The sequence below is a fragment of the Somniosus microcephalus genome, chromosome 6 (assembly GCF_052327205.1).
Source record: "Somniosus microcephalus isolate GS21.2 chromosome 6, FLI_Smic_1.0, whole genome shotgun sequence".
NCBI lineage: Eukaryota > Metazoa > Chordata > Chondrichthyes > Squaliformes > Somniosidae > Somniosus > Somniosus microcephalus.
Window position 1 is genome coordinate 6,269,920 of NC_140992.1, and position 17,589 is coordinate 6,287,508.

The following is a 17,589-nucleotide window of genomic DNA, read 5'->3' on the forward strand; positions in this document are numbered from 1 at the left end:
CGACCTAACTCCATATACACGGCTTAACCCCAACATCCCATAATACCTTTGGATAACAAAAAGCTATCAATCTCAGATTTAAAATTAGCCATTGATCTAGCATCAATCCTCGTTTGCGGAAGAGAGTTCCAAACTTATACCACTTTTTGTGTGTAGAAGAGTTTCCTAATTTCACTCCTGTAAGGTCTGGCTCTAATCTTTAGACTTATGCCCCCTAGTCCTAGACTGTCCAACCAGCAGAAATAATTTCATCTTATCTACCCTATCTGTTACCCTTAATATCTTGAAAACTTCGATCAAATCACCCCTTACCATTTTAAATTCTACGGAATACAACCCTAATTTGTGTAATCTCTCCTCGTAATTTAAACCCTGAATCCGGGTCTCATTCCGAGTAAACCTATGCTGCACTCCCTCCAAGGCCAATATATCCTTCCTAAGGTGTGGTGGCCATAACTGCTCACGGTACTCCAGGTGTGGTCTAAACAGGGCTTTGTACAGCTGCAGCATACCTACTGCCCCCTTGTATTCTAGTCCTCTGGCTATAAAGGCCAACATTAAAATAGCCTTTTTGTTTATTTTCTGTACCTGCTCATGGCATTTTAATGATCTATGTACCTGGACCCCCCGAGTCTCTTTGGACCTCCAATGTTTTTAGCTTTTCACCATAAACTACCCTGTTCTATCCATTTTAGGTCCACATTTGCCTACATTGAAACGCAATCGTCAGAGTTTTGCCCATTCACTTAATCTATCAATATTTCTTTGTAATTTAATGCTTCCATCTACAATGCGTACAATGAGCCTATCTTTGTGTCATCGGCAAATGTGGATGTATGGCTTTCTATCCCACCACCTAAATCGCTTAAAAATAAAATAAATAGCTGAGGACCCAACACAGATCATTGCGGGACGCCACTGGGCACATCCAACAAAATAGATTAACTGCCCATTATACTTACTCTCCGTCTCCTGTCGCTCAGCCAATTTCCTAACCAGGTCAATAATGTGCCTTCAATTCCTTGCAATCCAGGAAGGTAAACTACAAGAATTTATAGTAGGCTTTTCCAGACCAACGAGTATTCTCTTACTGAGAAAACATTGAGATGTGAAACTCGCTATCTTGGTATTTACCTCCTCAGCGCAGCAATGAGTACTACAGAATACGCATTCCTTTCTCCAATTTATAACCTATTATTTAGTTTATAATATCGGGCCTTGGTAGACTACATTTAATTTCTTAGGTTTGATAGGCCACAGTTACATACATTGCTCTAAGTAAGTTAATAAAGAGAACTATGTTTTGAGAAGTGATTGCAGCCGGTAACGCTGTTAGTTTCAAAGTCTGCAGGATGAGACATTAATCCAGAGATAATAGAAACTTGTGATGAGACTGAAGACATAGATAATGGAGGTCCGTGCACCGTCTGTTCCTGGGCATGAGCGTATCATCAATTTGTTTGGGATAGTTGGGGATTATGAAAGAAAACGTGATTAGACGAATTCTGCTGCAGGTCCTGTTTCTGGGGTGCATCCGGTGGGCTTGGGAACACTCCCCGTGTAGAAGGTTCAGCAGCGAGCTCCTGCACGGTGGACGACGACGAACAGTATCGGCTATTTGGAATGGAATCAAAATTTCAACCCAAGGAACACTGGCTTAATATAATTCTCAAATGTACCTTGTAAACTGCTGCTCAAATATTTTAATGTATTAAGTCTTACATCAAATAAAAACAACCACAGTCACCAATACGGCGTCAGCCTCGGATAGTTGGATATAGTCCAAAAGGGATGCAGCTGCTTCCTTCCTACTTGGGCTGCAAATCTACTGATCAAGAAAGTTCTCTTGTGCACACTTTTGTTGTATAATTCATCGCAAATTATTTTCCAAGCAGGACGTTCGGTTCTCCCTTTCAATGTGGGTTCTGACGAAAGGTAATCGACCTGAATGTTAACTATACCTTTCTCACTCCACCGATGATGCCTGACTTGCTGAGTGTTTTTGTTATTTTCTGATGTCACGTAAATAGCTCGTTGCAAAGAGGAAAGAAATTGGGACATGAACAACACCTAATTAATCAGCAAAAAAATGAAATAAGATGGGGGGAAATGGCATGTTAGTGGGTGAGGACTCTCAAAACAACAACAACTTTAACGTAGTAATACGTCCCAAGGCGCTTCACATGTGTGTTATAAACAAAATTTGACACGGAGCCACATAAGGAGAAATTAGGGCAGATGTCCAACAGCTTGGCAAAGAGGCACGTTTTAAGGAGCGCCTCAAAGGAGAAAAGAGAGCAAGAGAGGCTGAGAGTTTTAAGGAGTGAATTCCAGAGCTTAACGGCTCGACAGCTAAAGTCACGGCCGCCAATGGTGGAGCCATTAAAATAAGGGACGCTCACGAAGTCAGAAATGGTGGAGCGCAAATAACTCGGGTGGTTGTGGGGCAGTAGGAGATTGCACATTTAAGGAGGGGTCGGGGCAACATGTTCTAGGGCAGATGAATCACGTTGAAACGTAATCTTGAGCTTGATAAATGAATCGATTTGCAGGATATGATTTAATTGCTCCAAAAAGCCTTCGAAGTAAAATTATGCACCAGCAAATATTCATACCAAGAAATCTTACCGTTCTTTAAAGTTTCTTTTCCATCCCTTTACCCATTAGGTACTTCTTTGTGTTTTTCTCTGGAGTTATCATGATAATGTAACATTTCGGAGCAAAAATGCAAAGCAACAATCCGAAACTGGAGGCCAGAATCGCAAACACTTCCACCGCTACAGTGTATTTCCCAGGAGAACTCACAGAAGCCGGAATAAAAGTTATCCAAACGGCACAAAAGATAAGCATGCTGAAAGTTATACATTGAGCCTCGTTGAAATTATCTGGCAACTTCCGGGCGAAAAACGCCAAGACAAAACATACACACGATAACAAAGCGATATAACCTGATACTGAATAGAAGGCTGCAGAAGAACCCGCATCACATTCTAAAATAATAATGTCCCTGTAATAGTTTGTGTTTCTCATGGGAAATGGCGGTGCAGTGATCAGCCAAAGGGCACATATTAAACCCTGAACGAATGTTAGGAGGAAAACACTTACTCGCTGCTGTTTTTGTCCAAACCATTTCATCCTGTTATTGCTGGGATGCGTTGCCTGAAATGCCATCAGCACCAGGATGGTTTTAACCAAAACGCAGGAAATACACAGCACAAATGTAACACCGAACGCTGTGTGTCGTAACATACAAGACCAGTCGGACGGTTCGCCAATGAATGTAACTGAGCACAAAAAACAGCATGTTAATGCTAAAAGAAGGAGGAAGCTCAGCTCGGAATTGTTAGCTTTAACTAGAGGTGTCTCTCGATATCGAAAGAATAGAACAGCTATGCTTATAGACATGCACACTCCAATCAATGCAAGAGTCACCAATACAATTCCCAGGATTTCTATGAAAGCCAGATATTCTATATTCTTTGGTATGCATTGATCTTTCCGCTCATTGGACCAGTATAGGACAGGACATCTGATGCAGTCTGTGGAGTCTAAGGGAAAGGGGAACATTATATAGTGAAGAAGTTCAGTTTTAGATATCTCTGAGGACACTTGCCGAATCACGTATGTTAAAATAAAATCTGTATTTGACTCACCTGTACTGTTACTAATCTCCCCATCCGCACAGGGAGAGCAGTCAAAGCAACAAACAGGTTGTCCTTTCCGAGCCTTTTTTCTTGTTCCAGGAGAACAACTTTCAGAGCAAACTGCACGGGGGATCTAAAAGGAAGGAACCGATAGATTATCTACCTTGTGATGTTGATAGATACAATGTACAAGCACTTATTCGTAACATCAATATCTGTGTCTTCATCGGTAAAATTGTATGTTTACAGTTAAGATTGAAGTTCATATCGTATTTCGAGACCTTCATATGTTTTGCTGTGGTGAGAAAGTCAGGAACAGCGGTGGGGGAGGGCTGGAGGAAGTCAGGCACCCAGGGGAGAGAAAGTCTGGAACTTTTGTTGGGGAGGGAAAAGGTCAGGAACTAATTGGGGAGGGGAAGGTCAGGAACGTGTTGGGGGGCGGTCAGGAATATTTTTGGGTGGGAGAAGGTCCTAACCAGCGAGGGTGAGCCCTGTCGGTTCCCTGAATGCAGTACTGCGAGCTCTGTCTGGAGCCTGGCAGACAGAATTAATGGATCAAATTACACAATGCAAAGCAGTTCATTACTCAGACAGCCAGATCTAATAACACATTCCAGACAAAATGCTGGGTGTGTCTTGTCCTCCAGGGGGGCCAATTAGAAATTTGGTCGTGTCATCCAACGACACAAATCAGAACTATGGTGTTGCAAATACACACTGCTTTAAAATTACCCCTCCTTTGTTGTCTAAATCTGGTTAATTTCCTGCATGAAGTATCGGATTAGTAATGCCTGATCCGCCCTTTATAAACGGCTGTAGACTGGGTCTTGCTATCGCTTTTCTGAGGCTTTTCCCTATTACATAGAAGATAGGAGCAGGAGTAGGCCATTCGGCCCCTCGAGTCTGCTCCGCCATTCAATGAGATCATGGCTGATCATCCAAACTTAGTACCCTGTCCCTGCCTTCTCCCCATATCCCTTGATCCCTTTAGCCTTAACAAACGTATCTAACTCCTTCTAAAATATATTTAATGAATTGGCCTCAACTGCCTTCTGTGGTAGAGAATTCTACAGGTTCACCACTCTCTGGGTGAAGATATTCCTCCTCATCTCTGTCCTAAATGGCTTACCCCTTACCTTTAGACTCTGACCCCTGGTTCTGGACTCCCCCGCCATCGGGTACATCCTTCCTGCATCTAGTCTGTCTAGTCATGTTAGAATTTTATAAGTTTCAATGAGTTCCCCTGTCACTCTTCTAAACTCCAGCGAATATAAGGCCAATCGACCGAATCTCTCCTCATACGTCATTCCTGCCATCCCAGGTATCAGTCTGGTGAACCTTCGCTGCACTCCCTCCATGGCAAGAACATCCTTACTCAGATAAGCGACCAAAAATGCACACAATACTCCAGGTGTGGTCTCACCACGGCCCTGTACAACTGCAGCAAGACATCCTTGTTCCTGTACTCAAACCCTCTCGCTACGAAGGGCAACATATCATTTGCCTTCTTAACCACCTGCTGCACCTGCATGCTTACCTTCAGCGACTGGTGCACAAGGACACCCAGGTCTCGTTACAAGTCCCCTTCTCCCAACCTATTGCCTTTCAGATAATAATCTGCCTTCCTGCTTTTGGCACCAAAGTGGATAACCTCGCATTTATCCACATTATACTGCATCTGCCGTGCATCTGCCCTCTCACCCAACCTGTCTAAATCACACTGGAGATTCTCGGCATCCTCCCCACAGCACACACGCCCACCCAGCTTTGTGCCGTCTGCAAACTTGGAGATATTACATCTAGTTCCCTCGTCTAGATCATTACTATATATTGTGAATAGCTGGGGCTCTCGGACCGATCCCTGCGGTACCCCACTAGTCACTGCCTGCCACTCGGAAAATGACCCGTTTATTCCAACTCTTTGCTTCCTGTCTACCAACCAGTTCTCTATCCAAGTCAGTACCTTGCCCCCAATCCCATGTGCCTTAGCTTTACATGCTAATCTCTTATGCAGGACCTTATCGAAAGCCTTCTGAAAGTCCAAATGCACCACATCCACTGCTTCTCCCTTATCTATTCTACAAAAAATTCCTGTAGATTAGTCAAGCACGATTTACCTTTTGTAAATCCATGTTGACATTCTCCGATCCTGTCACTGTTTTCCAAGCACTCTGCTATTACATCTTTTATAATGGACTCTAGCATTTTCCCCACTACCGATGTCAGGCTTACCGGTCTATAATTCCCCATTTCCTCTCTACCACCTGTTTTTGAACAGTGGGGTAAAATTAGTTACCCTCCAATCCATGGGAACTGTTCCAGAGTCTACAAAATTTTGATTGGACATAAACAGCTATTAAATAAAGTAAAATTACAGCCAGTTTCAATTGGCAGACATACCTCCTGCTCCCCACCTCTCCAGACAATTTGCTTCGGTTTCAGCACCAGTTCTTTCCCCGGAGGTGCTGATCCATTATAATGTCCAACTACCTTTACTTGAATGCCTCCATTTCCATTCATTTGCCAGTTTACAAAGTCGTACCCGGCTACTGGATTGCCACTATCATCAAAATATACCTTCTCACCAGTTTTCGTTGTGAAATATACGGACTTTATGTAATGGAGCAGCTTTAGAAAATAATAGGACAGATTTGTTTAGAGACTTTACGTGAAAAGAGTGCTATTTTATATTTTAAGATGATGCCGTTCGAACAATATATTCAACAACGTTATTTCACAGACTTTTTTATATTGAACAAGCTATTTTGCAGTTGAAATGAATGAAAATAAATGGGGTATATTCCCTACCTGCCACGGTTGAAAGTTTGAAACATGTGCACATGTATTATTTATAAATGGTCCTTTGCCATTTTTACACGAAAACATGGTGTGCAGCGCGTGTGCGAAAGTATAGACTGCTTTAAGTACATTGTAGGAACTTCCGTCCATCGTTAGGTCAGTATAGACGTTGTATATTTCATTCAAAGTTTCATTTCCGGTGCATTGAGGGAGCCGAGAAGAGGAACCTACTTGGCTTCTGTTGTTATCTAATATTAGAGTGCATCTGAATGTCGTTTCCCAAAACTCCCTTACTAAACTATCCCCGGGAAACATAGAAGGATGGACCCTGAGCAGGAAGTCCCGCAGACCTGGAACTTCTACCGCACGCACCGCAGTTCCGATTGCCCCGGTGAGGAACCTCGATCTTTTATCTGGAGCAATAATCTCCGCTGTGATCCAAGCTTCGCTTCCTATCCACTGTATGCCAGTGAGGTTTTGCCGTAAAATCTCTTCAAATAAGACGCGCATATCCCCTGATGAAGCAAAAGCCACCACGACTTTTGTGGTCGACGCTTTAATCACTTGTACAATTTTCGTAATCTTTTCTGCAGGATCGGTTCTGTAAAACGATTCGGAGAAGGCAATGCAAATGCCGAAATTAACTGCAGCTTCTATAAACGCTTTCATTCCCGAGTTGCCATAGTCATTGTTGCTGTTAATGGTTCCAATCCAAGTCCATCCAAACCCCTTAACAAGTTGCACCAAAGCCTTGGATTGATGGTAGTCACTTGGTATTGTTCTATAAAAGGTTGGATATTGGTTCCTATTATTGAGACATACACACGTGGAAAAGTAACTAACCTGCGTTGAGTCAAACAGGAAAGAAAATCGAAGCAGGTTATTGGGATGCGGGTGAAATAATGATATTTCACACTTCCAAATATTCTAAATTCATCGGAATCAGAAACAGTAACGGCCACCCCAATAGCACATTTAACGATACAGCGAAATCACCTTTTCCCTTTGATAACATCAAGGAAAGAACATAAAGATGTAGGGAAGAAAGAACTTGCATTTATATTGGGACCTTCACGAAGTGGGGACATCCCAACGCACTTTACAGTCAATGAAGAATTTTTGAAGTGTAGTCACTGTTGTAACGTGTTGAAATCCAACAGTCAATTTGTGCACAGCAATGTCCCACAAACTGCAATGTGATAATGATCAGAAAATCTATATTCGTGATGCTGGTTGAGGGAAACATTTTGGCCAAGACAACTGGGCGAACTCCTCAGCTCTTCTTCAAATAGTGTCATGTGCAATTTTAATTCCAACTCAGAGGGTAGACATCAGTTTATCTCATTGGAAATATGGCAGATATGGAGAGTGCAGCACTCCCTCGGTACTCTACTGGGAGTTAGCCTAGGTTTTGTGTTCAAGTCGAAAGAGGGAGAATTGAACAAAAACCTTGTGACTCCGAGGGAAGAATGCTATTACTGAGCCAGGGCTGACAGCTAAATATACAAATAGCAATATGTATCTAGCCCTTAATTAAGTTGTTCCTTTTATATGAGAGTAACTGCAATAACTTAACCGAATCTCACCATTGGTATTTTAAAAGGACCGATTATTCTTGCCATTGCTATAGACTCTGAGGATCCATCGCCACCAACAATACCAGCGACACTGAGGGACCCATTACAAACATTACCCACATATGTTTCTTCCTGCCCATTAACCAGAGCCAGAGCGACTTTTGTTGCAATCTTGGAGGACGCGCAGTCATCGTGAATCCTGTAGCCCAGTGTAATGTTCGGGAGAAGTGTTTCATCCTTGTTTATTTCCTCTATTGCAAAAATCATGGTCTGCACCAAGCGAAACGATCTTAAATCAAAACTGATGAACAAACACAGTTAATGTTTAGAGAAGGTACTTCAGGTTTCCTGTACAGGTATTAAGACCTTGACAGATTTGCAAAATAAAGAACGTTAAAGGAGGCACTGTCTTTTTAAAGCCAGTAAGTTGGTTTGGGCCGTGCAAGTGATTCCATAATAAGCATTAATTTGCTAATACTGTTCTAGAAAAACGTATATTGTAATTTTACTTTGTTTTTCGAAAGCAATGTTGGCAAAAAAACGTTTTGGGTCAGGTAGTTCTGCAGGCACTTTGAAAACGTCTTGAAACTATGGCCGAGACTTTGCTCACTCGGCGGGTCCGGTGCGACCGGTGTCGGTGGCGAGTCGTGGCCCCGCTGCTGTCTCCATCCAGTTGCCTAAAATGAACTTGCCGCAACAGGGCTTGTTATGCCCGCCCAGCGCGTTTCCTGCACCAGTTCGATGGAGCAGGTCTAGTTACGTCATTCATGACACATTATCAGCCGGTTTCCTTAAAGGGACCATGGCCGACTGAAATTTGACGTTAGCGTTGTCAGTGTTCTACAGCATTGAGGTGCTGTAAACACTGATAATCACGGCACAGAGCTGCAGGGCTGCACCCAGGTTCTCCCATGAGTCTGTATGCTTATGGAAGGAGTCAGAGCATGCAGGGACGTCCTCTTCCCTTCCGATGGGCGGAAAAGACCTCCCCAGCAGACCAACACAGCCTGGTTGAAGATTGCACAGGAGGTCACAAGCAGGGATGTCGTCAGAAGGACCAGGTGGGAGTGGCTCAAACCTTTCAATGATCTCATTAGCTCAGGAAACGTGAGTACGAAGCCACACTCACTTCCATCCGGCTTTGCCACTCATTGTATCCCCATCACCCTGCCTTCCCAACCCTACACCTACAAATTCGTATACACACCTACTTACCTTGCAATTCCACCTATCCCTATTTGTCGATATTATCACATCCCCGTCTCACTAGCCACCCCTCACAATCACCCTCATCGTAGTGCAATCATACCAACTAACAACACACAAGTCTAGCCACGTGGGTGTTTTATCCAATGTTCATGTAAAGTTGAAACCTTTATTCACAACACTTTGCGTTCTTGGACAGATGTGTGTGCACGCTTAAAAGTAGCTTAGTGAATGGTGAGCCATAATGGTAACCCTCGCAATGATGGTGAACATAAGAACATAAGAACATAAGAAATAGGAGCAGGAGTAGGCCAATTGGCCCCTCGAGCCTGCTCCACCATTCAATAAGATCATGGCTGATCTTATCCTAACCGCAAATCTTCTACCCCTCTCCATCCACCCGAACCCATGTGATCTCATGGGAGAGGCGAAAAACCAGATAAAAAACCCAATGGCCAATTTGGGAGGAAAAATCTGGGAAATTCCTCTCCGACCCATCTAGGCGATCGAAACTCGACCAGGAGATCACTCTGTCCCTATATTTTCTACAGTACTTACCTTCTGTAAAGGCGATCTCCACCCAGCCAGGAACAGGAATAAAACCATCTCCTGAAATCTAACAAAGAATAAGAACACAAGAAGTAGGAGCAGAACCAGACTACACGGTCCCTGGGCCCGCTCCACTACCCACAGGGCCATGACCATTCCGAACCTAGACTCATGTCCAATTTCCTGCCCGCTCGCCGTAACCCTTAATTCCCTTTACTTCTAGGAAACTATCTATTTCTGTTTTAAATTTATTTAATGATGTAGCTTCCACAGCTTTCTGCGGCAGCAAATTCCACAAACCTACCACCCTCTGAGTGAAGAAGTTTTTCCTCATCTCAGTTTTGAAAGAGCAGCCCCTTATTCTAAGATTATGCCATCATTGGGAACATCCTCACCGCATCCACCCGATCAAGCCCCTTCACAATCTTATATGTTTCAATAAGATCGCCTCTCATTCTTCTGAACTCCAATGAGTAGAGTCCTAATCTACTCAACCTCTCCTCATATGACCACCCCTCATCCCCGGGATTAACCGAGTGAACCTTCTTTGTACTGACTCGAGAGCAAGTATGTCTTTTCTTAAGTATGGACACCAAAACTGTATGCAGTATTCCAGGTGCGGTCTCACCAATACCTTGTACAACTGCAGCAATACCTCCCTGTTTTTATATTCTATCCCCCTAGCAATAAAAGCCAACATTCCATTGGCCTTCTTAATCACTTGCTGCACCTGCATACTAACTTTTTGAGTTTCGTGCACCAGGACCCCCAGATCCCTTTGTACTACAGTACTTTCCAGTTTCTTGCCATTAAGATAATAACTTGCTCTTTGATTTTTCCTGCCAAAGTGCATAACCTCACACTTTCCAGTATTGCACTCCATCTGCCAAATCTCTGCCCACTTACTTAGCCTGTCTATGTCCCTTTGCAGGTTTTTTATGTCCTCCTCACTCACTACTTTCCGTCCCATCTTTGTATCATCTGCAAATTTTGATATGTTACACTCGGTCCCCTCCTCCAAATCATTAATATAGATTGTAAAGAGTTGGGGACCCAGCACTGACCCCTGCGGAATACCACTAGTTACTGATTGCCAGTCTGAGAACGAACCATTTATTCCAACTCTCTGCTTTCTGTTAGAGAGCCAATCCTCCACCCACGCCAGAATATTACCACCAATCCTGTGACTTTTTATCTTGAGCAATAATCTTTTGTGTGGCACCTTGTCAAATGCCTTTTGGAAGTCTAAATGCACTACGTCCACTGGATCCCCTTTGTCCACCCTGTATGTTACTTCCTCAAAGAACTCAAGCAAATTTGTCAAACAGGACTTCCCCTTCATGAAACCATGCTGAGTTTGTCCAATTAAATTATGTTTATCCAAATGTCCCGTTACTGTCTCCTTAATAATGGACTCTAATATTTTACCAACCACAGATGTTAGGCTAACAGGTCTCTAGTTGCCAGCCATCTGCCTACTACCCTTTTTAAATAAGGGTGTTACATTAGCAGTTTTCCAATCTGCCGGGACCTTTGCTGAGTCCAGGGAGTTTTGGAAAATTATTACCAATGCATCCACAATCCCTGACGCCACTTCCCTCAAGACCCTAGGATGTAAGCCATCAGGTCCAGGGGATTTATCCATCTTGAGTCCCATTATTTTACCAAGTACCACTTCCTTCATGATTTTAATCGCATTTAGCCCCTCACCCCCTCGAGCCCCCTGTTTGTCCAGTGTTGGGATATTCTTAGTGTCCTCTACCGTAAAGACTGATACAAAATATTTGTTCAGGGTTTTTGCCATCTCCATGTTTCCCACCATTAATTTCCCGGTCTCATCCTCTAAGGGCCCAACATTTACTTTAGCCCCCCTTTTTCTTTTTATATAACTATAGAAACTTTTGCTATCTGTTTTTATATTTTTTGCTAATTTACTTTCATAATCTATCTTCCCTTTCTTAATCAATCTTTTAGTTATTTTTTGCAGTCCTTTACAGACTTCCCAGTCTTCTATCCTCCCACTAGATTTGGCTACCTTATATGCTCTTGTTTTTAGTCGGATACTTTCCTTAATTACTTTACTTAGCCACAGATAGCTATTTTTCTTTCACACCCTTTTTTCCTCAGTGGAATATATATTTTTTGGAAGTTGTAAAATAACTCTTTAAATGTACACCACTGATCATGTACCGTCTTACCCTTTAATCTATGTTCCCAGTCCACTCTAATCAATTCCGCTCTCATACCTTCATAGTCTCCTTTATTCAAGCTCAGTACGCTTGTTTGCGATTCAACCTTCTCCCCCTTTAATTGAATATGGAATTCAACCATGTCATGGTCACTCATTCCAAGGGGAGCCTTTACTAGGACATTTTTAATTAATCCTGTCTCATTACACAGGACCAAATCTAAAGTTGCTTGCCCCCTGGTCGGTTCAGTTACATACTGCTCAAGAAACCCATCCCTAATACACTCAATGAACTCATCCTCAAGGCTGCTCTGCCCAATTTGATTTGTCCAGTTAATATGATAATTAAAATCCCCCATAATTATAGCTGTTCCCTTATTACAAGCCTCAACTTTTTCCTGATTAATACTCCGTCCAACAGAGTTGCAACTGTTCGGAGGTCTATAGACTACGCCCACTAGTGTTTTTTCCCCTTATTATTCCTTATCTCCACCCAAACTGTTTCACTATCCTGCTCCTTTGACCCAATATCATTTCTCTGTATTATAGTGATTCCTTCCTTTATTAACATAGCCACCCCACCTCCCTTCCCTTCCTGCCTGTCCTTCCTGATTGTTAAATAACCTGGTATGTTTAATTCCCAGTCATGGTCACCCTGCAGCCATGTTTCTGTAATGGCCACAAGATCATACCCATATGTAATTATTTGTGCCGTTAACTCATTCATTTTGTTACGAATGCTACGTGCATTCAGATAAAGAACTTTCAAATATGTTTTGTGACACTTAGTTCCTGTTTCTTCCCCTTTTAGTACTTTACCTTTTACTCCATACCTTCTGTCCCTTCCTGACATGTTCTGTTTTTTAATTCCCCCACTGCTACCTAAATCTATGACCTTCTCTGTTGTCGTTTCTATTATTTGCTCTCTAGAAATCTCCCCCTCACTAATTAGTTTAAAGCCCTCTCTACAGCCCTAGTTATATGATTCGCCAGGACTCTAGTCCCAGCACTGGCCAAGTGGAGTCCGTCCCAATGGAACAGCTCCCTCCTGTCCCAGTACTGGTGCCAATGTCCCAAGAAGCAAAACCCATTTCTCCCACACCAGTCTTTGAGCCACGCATTTAACTCTTTAATTTTATTTATCCTAGCCAAATTCGCTCGTGGCTCAGGTAATAACCCAGAGATTATTACCCTTGAGGTTCTGTTTTTTAATTTGACTCCTAGCTGCTCATACTCCTTTAACAGAACCGTCTTCCTTGTCCTATCTACATCGTTTGTACCAACATGGACCACGACAACTGGATCCTCCCCCTCCCACTCCAAGTTTCTTTCCAGCCCAGAAGAGATGTCCTTAACCCTGGCACCAGGCAGGCAACACAGCCTTCGGGACTCCCGCTCTTGACTGCAGAGAACCCTATCTATCCCCCTAATGATACTATCCCCTACCACTACAACATTTCTTTTTACTCCCTCCACTTGAATGGCCCCCTGTACCACGGTGCTGTGGCCAGGTTGCTCATCCTCCCTGCAGTCCCCGCTCCCGCCCTCACAGGGAGTAAGAACCTCGATCCTGCTTGACAAGAGCAAGGGCTGCGGTTCCATCCACACTATCTCCTGAATCCCAGTATCTGCCTCACTCGTAGTCACACCGTCCTGTCCCTGACCACAGATTACATCTGCATTAATTAATTTCATAGGTGTGACCACCTCCTGATACATAGAGTCCAGGAACTTCTCCCCCTCCCTGATGTGTCGCAGTGTCTGAAGCTCGGTCTCAAGCTCCATAACATGGAACTTGAGTTCCTCTAGCAGCAAACACTTGTCGCAGATGTAATCACCGTGAGCCTCAATAGGGTCCACTGGCTCCCACATCTCGCAACAGTAACACATCACCTGCTCCATTCTATATAATTAATTACATTTCTTATTATTAGTTATGAAGACCCTGCCCGGATACAGATGATAATATCGCACCACTATTCAATAGGACTTACCAAAGAGAAGAGAAGGAAGAAAACCAACCAACCAGCTGATCACCAACCGCCTCCTTGAATACTGTCTGTGGGGCCTGTTTGGTTGATTCGTCTCGCTGCTCCGCTTCCGCAGTGCTGTCTAAGCCTGGGAGTGGGGGAAAAAACAGAGCAAAAAACACACCCTCACCTCCCACTTGCCCGAACTCTCCCACCTACCAAAACTCCAGCAGCACTCAATGCACAAAGCACTCCGTGCACAGCATTAGCTCCGCCCCTTTTATACCCAGATTCTACTTCCGGTTTAAACTGCCCAATAATTTAATATACCCTTAAAAAATTAAACTTACTTCAAATAATTGACTTGTTAACACACTAAAATTCACAAAATACACTTAAATGACTTTTCTCCCACTTACCAAAACTCCAGCAGCACTCAATCCACAAAGCACTCCGTGCACAGCACTAGCCCCGCCCCTTTTATACCCGGATTCTACTTCCGGTTTAAACTGCCCAATAGTTTAATATACCCTTAAAAAATTAAACTTACTTCAAATAATTGACTTGTTAACACGCTAAAATTCACAAAATACACTTAAATGACTTTTCTCCCACTTACCAAAACTCCAGCAGCACTCAATGCACAAAGTGAGTATGAAATGAATGGCTTGCACATTGTAGGGATGCTTATAGGCATTAGTGTGGGTTTTTGTTATTCCTTCATGGGATGTGGGCATCGCTGGCAAAGCCAGCATTTATTGCCCATCCCTAATTGTCCTTGAGAAGGTGGTGGTGAGCTGCCTTCTTCAACCTCTGCAGTCCGTGTGGTAAAAGTACTCCCACAGTGCTGTTAGGGAGGAATTTCCAGTATTTTGACCAAGCGACGATGAAGGAATGGCGATATACTTCCAAGTCAGGATGGCATGTGACTTGGAGGGGAACTTAGAGGTGGTGGTGTTCCCATGCATCTGCTGCCCTTGTCCTTCTAGGTGGTAGAAGTCGCGGGTTTAGGAGGTGCTGTCGAAGAAACCTTGGCGAGTTGCCGCAGTGCATCTTGTAGAGTTTATACACTACAGCCATAGTATGCCAGTGGTGGGAGGAGTGAATGTTTAAAATGGTGGATGGGGTGCCAATCAAGCGTGCTGCTTTGTCCTGGATGGTGTCGAACTTCTTAAGTGTTGTTGGAGCTGCAATCATCCAGGCAAGTGGAGAGTATTCTATCACACACTTTACTTGTGCCTTGTACATGGTGGAAAGGCTTTGGGGAGTCAGGAGGTGAGACATCTCTGCAAAGTACCTAGCTTCTGACATGCTCTTGCTGCCACAGTATTTATGTGGCTGGTCCATTTAAGTTTCTCATCAATGGTGGCCCCCAGGATGTTGATGGTGGAGGTTCAGGCGATGGCAATGCCATTGAATGTCAAGGGGAGTTGGTTAGACTCTCGCTTGTTGGAGATAGTCAATGTCTGGCACTTGTGTGGCACGAATGGTACATTCCACTTATCAGCCCTAGCCTGAATGTCGTCTAGGCATTGTTGCATGAGGGCATGGACTGCTTCATTATCTGAGGAGTTGCGAATGGCACTGAACACTGTGCAGTCATCAGCGAAAATCCCAATTCTGACCTTATGTAGGGGAGAAGTTCACTGATGAAGCAGCTGAAGATGGTTGGGCCTAGGGCACTGCCTTAAGGAACTCCTGCAGTGATGTCCTGGGGCTGTGATGATTGACCTCCAATTACCACAACCACCTTACTTTGTGCTAGGTATCACTCCAGCCAGTGGAGCGTTATCCCCCCGATTCCCATTGACTTCAGTTTTACTTGGGCTCCTTAATGTCACACTCGTTCAAATGGTGACTTGATGTCAAGGGCAGGCACTGTAACATCACCTCTGCAATTCAGCTCCTTTGTCCATGTTTGGACCAAGGTTGTAATGAGGTCTGGAGCTGAGTGGTCCTGGCAGAACCAAATTGGGCATCGATGAGCAGGATATTGCTGAGTAAGTGCCACTTGATAGCACTGTTGACAACGCCTTCCCTCACTTTGCTGATGATTGAGAGTAGACTGATGGGACGATAATTGGCTGGTTTGGATTTGTCCTGCTTTTTGTGGACAGGAGATACATGGTGTGGAGATGCCGGAGTTGGACTGGGGTGGACAAATGTAAGAAGTCACACAACACCAGGTTATAGTCCAACAGCTTTATGTTGGACAGATACATGGGCAGTTTTCCACGTTGTCGGGTAGATGCCAATGTTGTAGCTGTACTGGAACAGCTAGGCTAGACCTGCGGCTAGTTCTGGAGCTCAAGTCTTCAGCACGACAGCCGGGATGTTGTCAGGTCCCATCGCCTTTGCTGTATCCAATGCGATTAGCCATTTCTTGATATCACGTGGAGTGAATCGAATTGGCTGAAGACTGGCTTCTGTGATGGTGGAGACCTCAGCAGGAGGCCGATATGGATCATCCACTCGGCACTTCTGGCTGAAGATTGTTGCAAACTTTTCAGCCTTGTCTTTTGCACTCACGTGCTGGGCTCCACCATCATTGGGGAGGGGGATATTCACGGCGCCTCCTCCTCCCCTTAGTAATTCAATGGTCCACCACCATTCATGACTGGTTGTGGCAGGACTGCAGAGCTTTGATCTGATTCGTTGATTGTGTGATCACTTAGCCCTATCTATAGCATGCTGCTTCCGCTTTTTAGCGTGTATGTAGTCCTGTGTTGCAGATTCCCCAGGTTGGCACCTCCTTTTCAGGTACGTCTGGTGCTGCTCCTGGCATGCTCTTCTACACTCCTTATTGAACCAGGGTTGGTCAGCTGGCTTGGTGGTAATGGTAGAGTGAGGGATATGCCGGGCCACGTGGTCACTAATTGTGGTGGAATATAATTCTGCTGCTGCTGATCGCCCACAGCACCTTATGGATGCCCAGTTTTGAACTGATGGATCTGTTCTGAAACGATCCCAATTAGCATGGTAGTGTGCCACACGACACGATGGAGAGTGTCCTCAGTGTGAAGACTGGAATTCGTTTCGACAATAACTGTGCAGTGCTCACTGATACCAATACTGTCATGGAAAGATGGATCTGTGACAGGTGGATTGGTGAGGACAAGTTCGAGTAGGTTTTTCTCTCGTGTCGGTTCACTCACCATCTGCTGCAGGCCCAGACTGGCAGCTATATCCTTCAGAACTCGGCCAGCTTGGTCACTTGTGGTGCTACCGAGTCACTCTTGGTGTTGGGGATTGAAGTCCCCCACCAAGTGTACATCCTGTGCCCCTGTTACTCTCAGTGCTTCTTCCAAGTGGCATCAAACATGGAGGAGCACTGATTCATCAGCTGAGGGAGGACGGAAAGTCAGAATCAGCAGGAGCTTTCCTTGCCCATGCTTGACTTCATGGGGTCTGGAGTCAATGTTGAGGCCTCCGAAGTCCACTCCTCCCGACTATATACCACTGTGCCGCCACCCCTGCTGGGTCTGTTGTGCCGGTGGACAGGACATACCCAGGGATGGTGATGGCGGAGTTTGTGACATTGGCTGACAGGTATGATTCTGTGAGTATGATTATGTCAGGTTGTTGCTCTCCCAATTTTGGCACAAGTCCCCAAACGTTGGTGGGGTGGTGCCAAACTGGTGCATCATGTGATAGCC

At 44.3% G+C, this 17,589-nt stretch overlaps 1 pseudogene; it reads right to left on the minus strand.

Moving 5' to 3' along the window:
• Positions 1–2,634: 2,634 nt before the first annotated feature.
• Positions 2,635–8,287, minus strand: LOC147115402 (extracellular calcium-sensing receptor-like; annotated as a pseudogene).
• Positions 8,288–17,589: the final 9,302 nt, after the last annotated feature.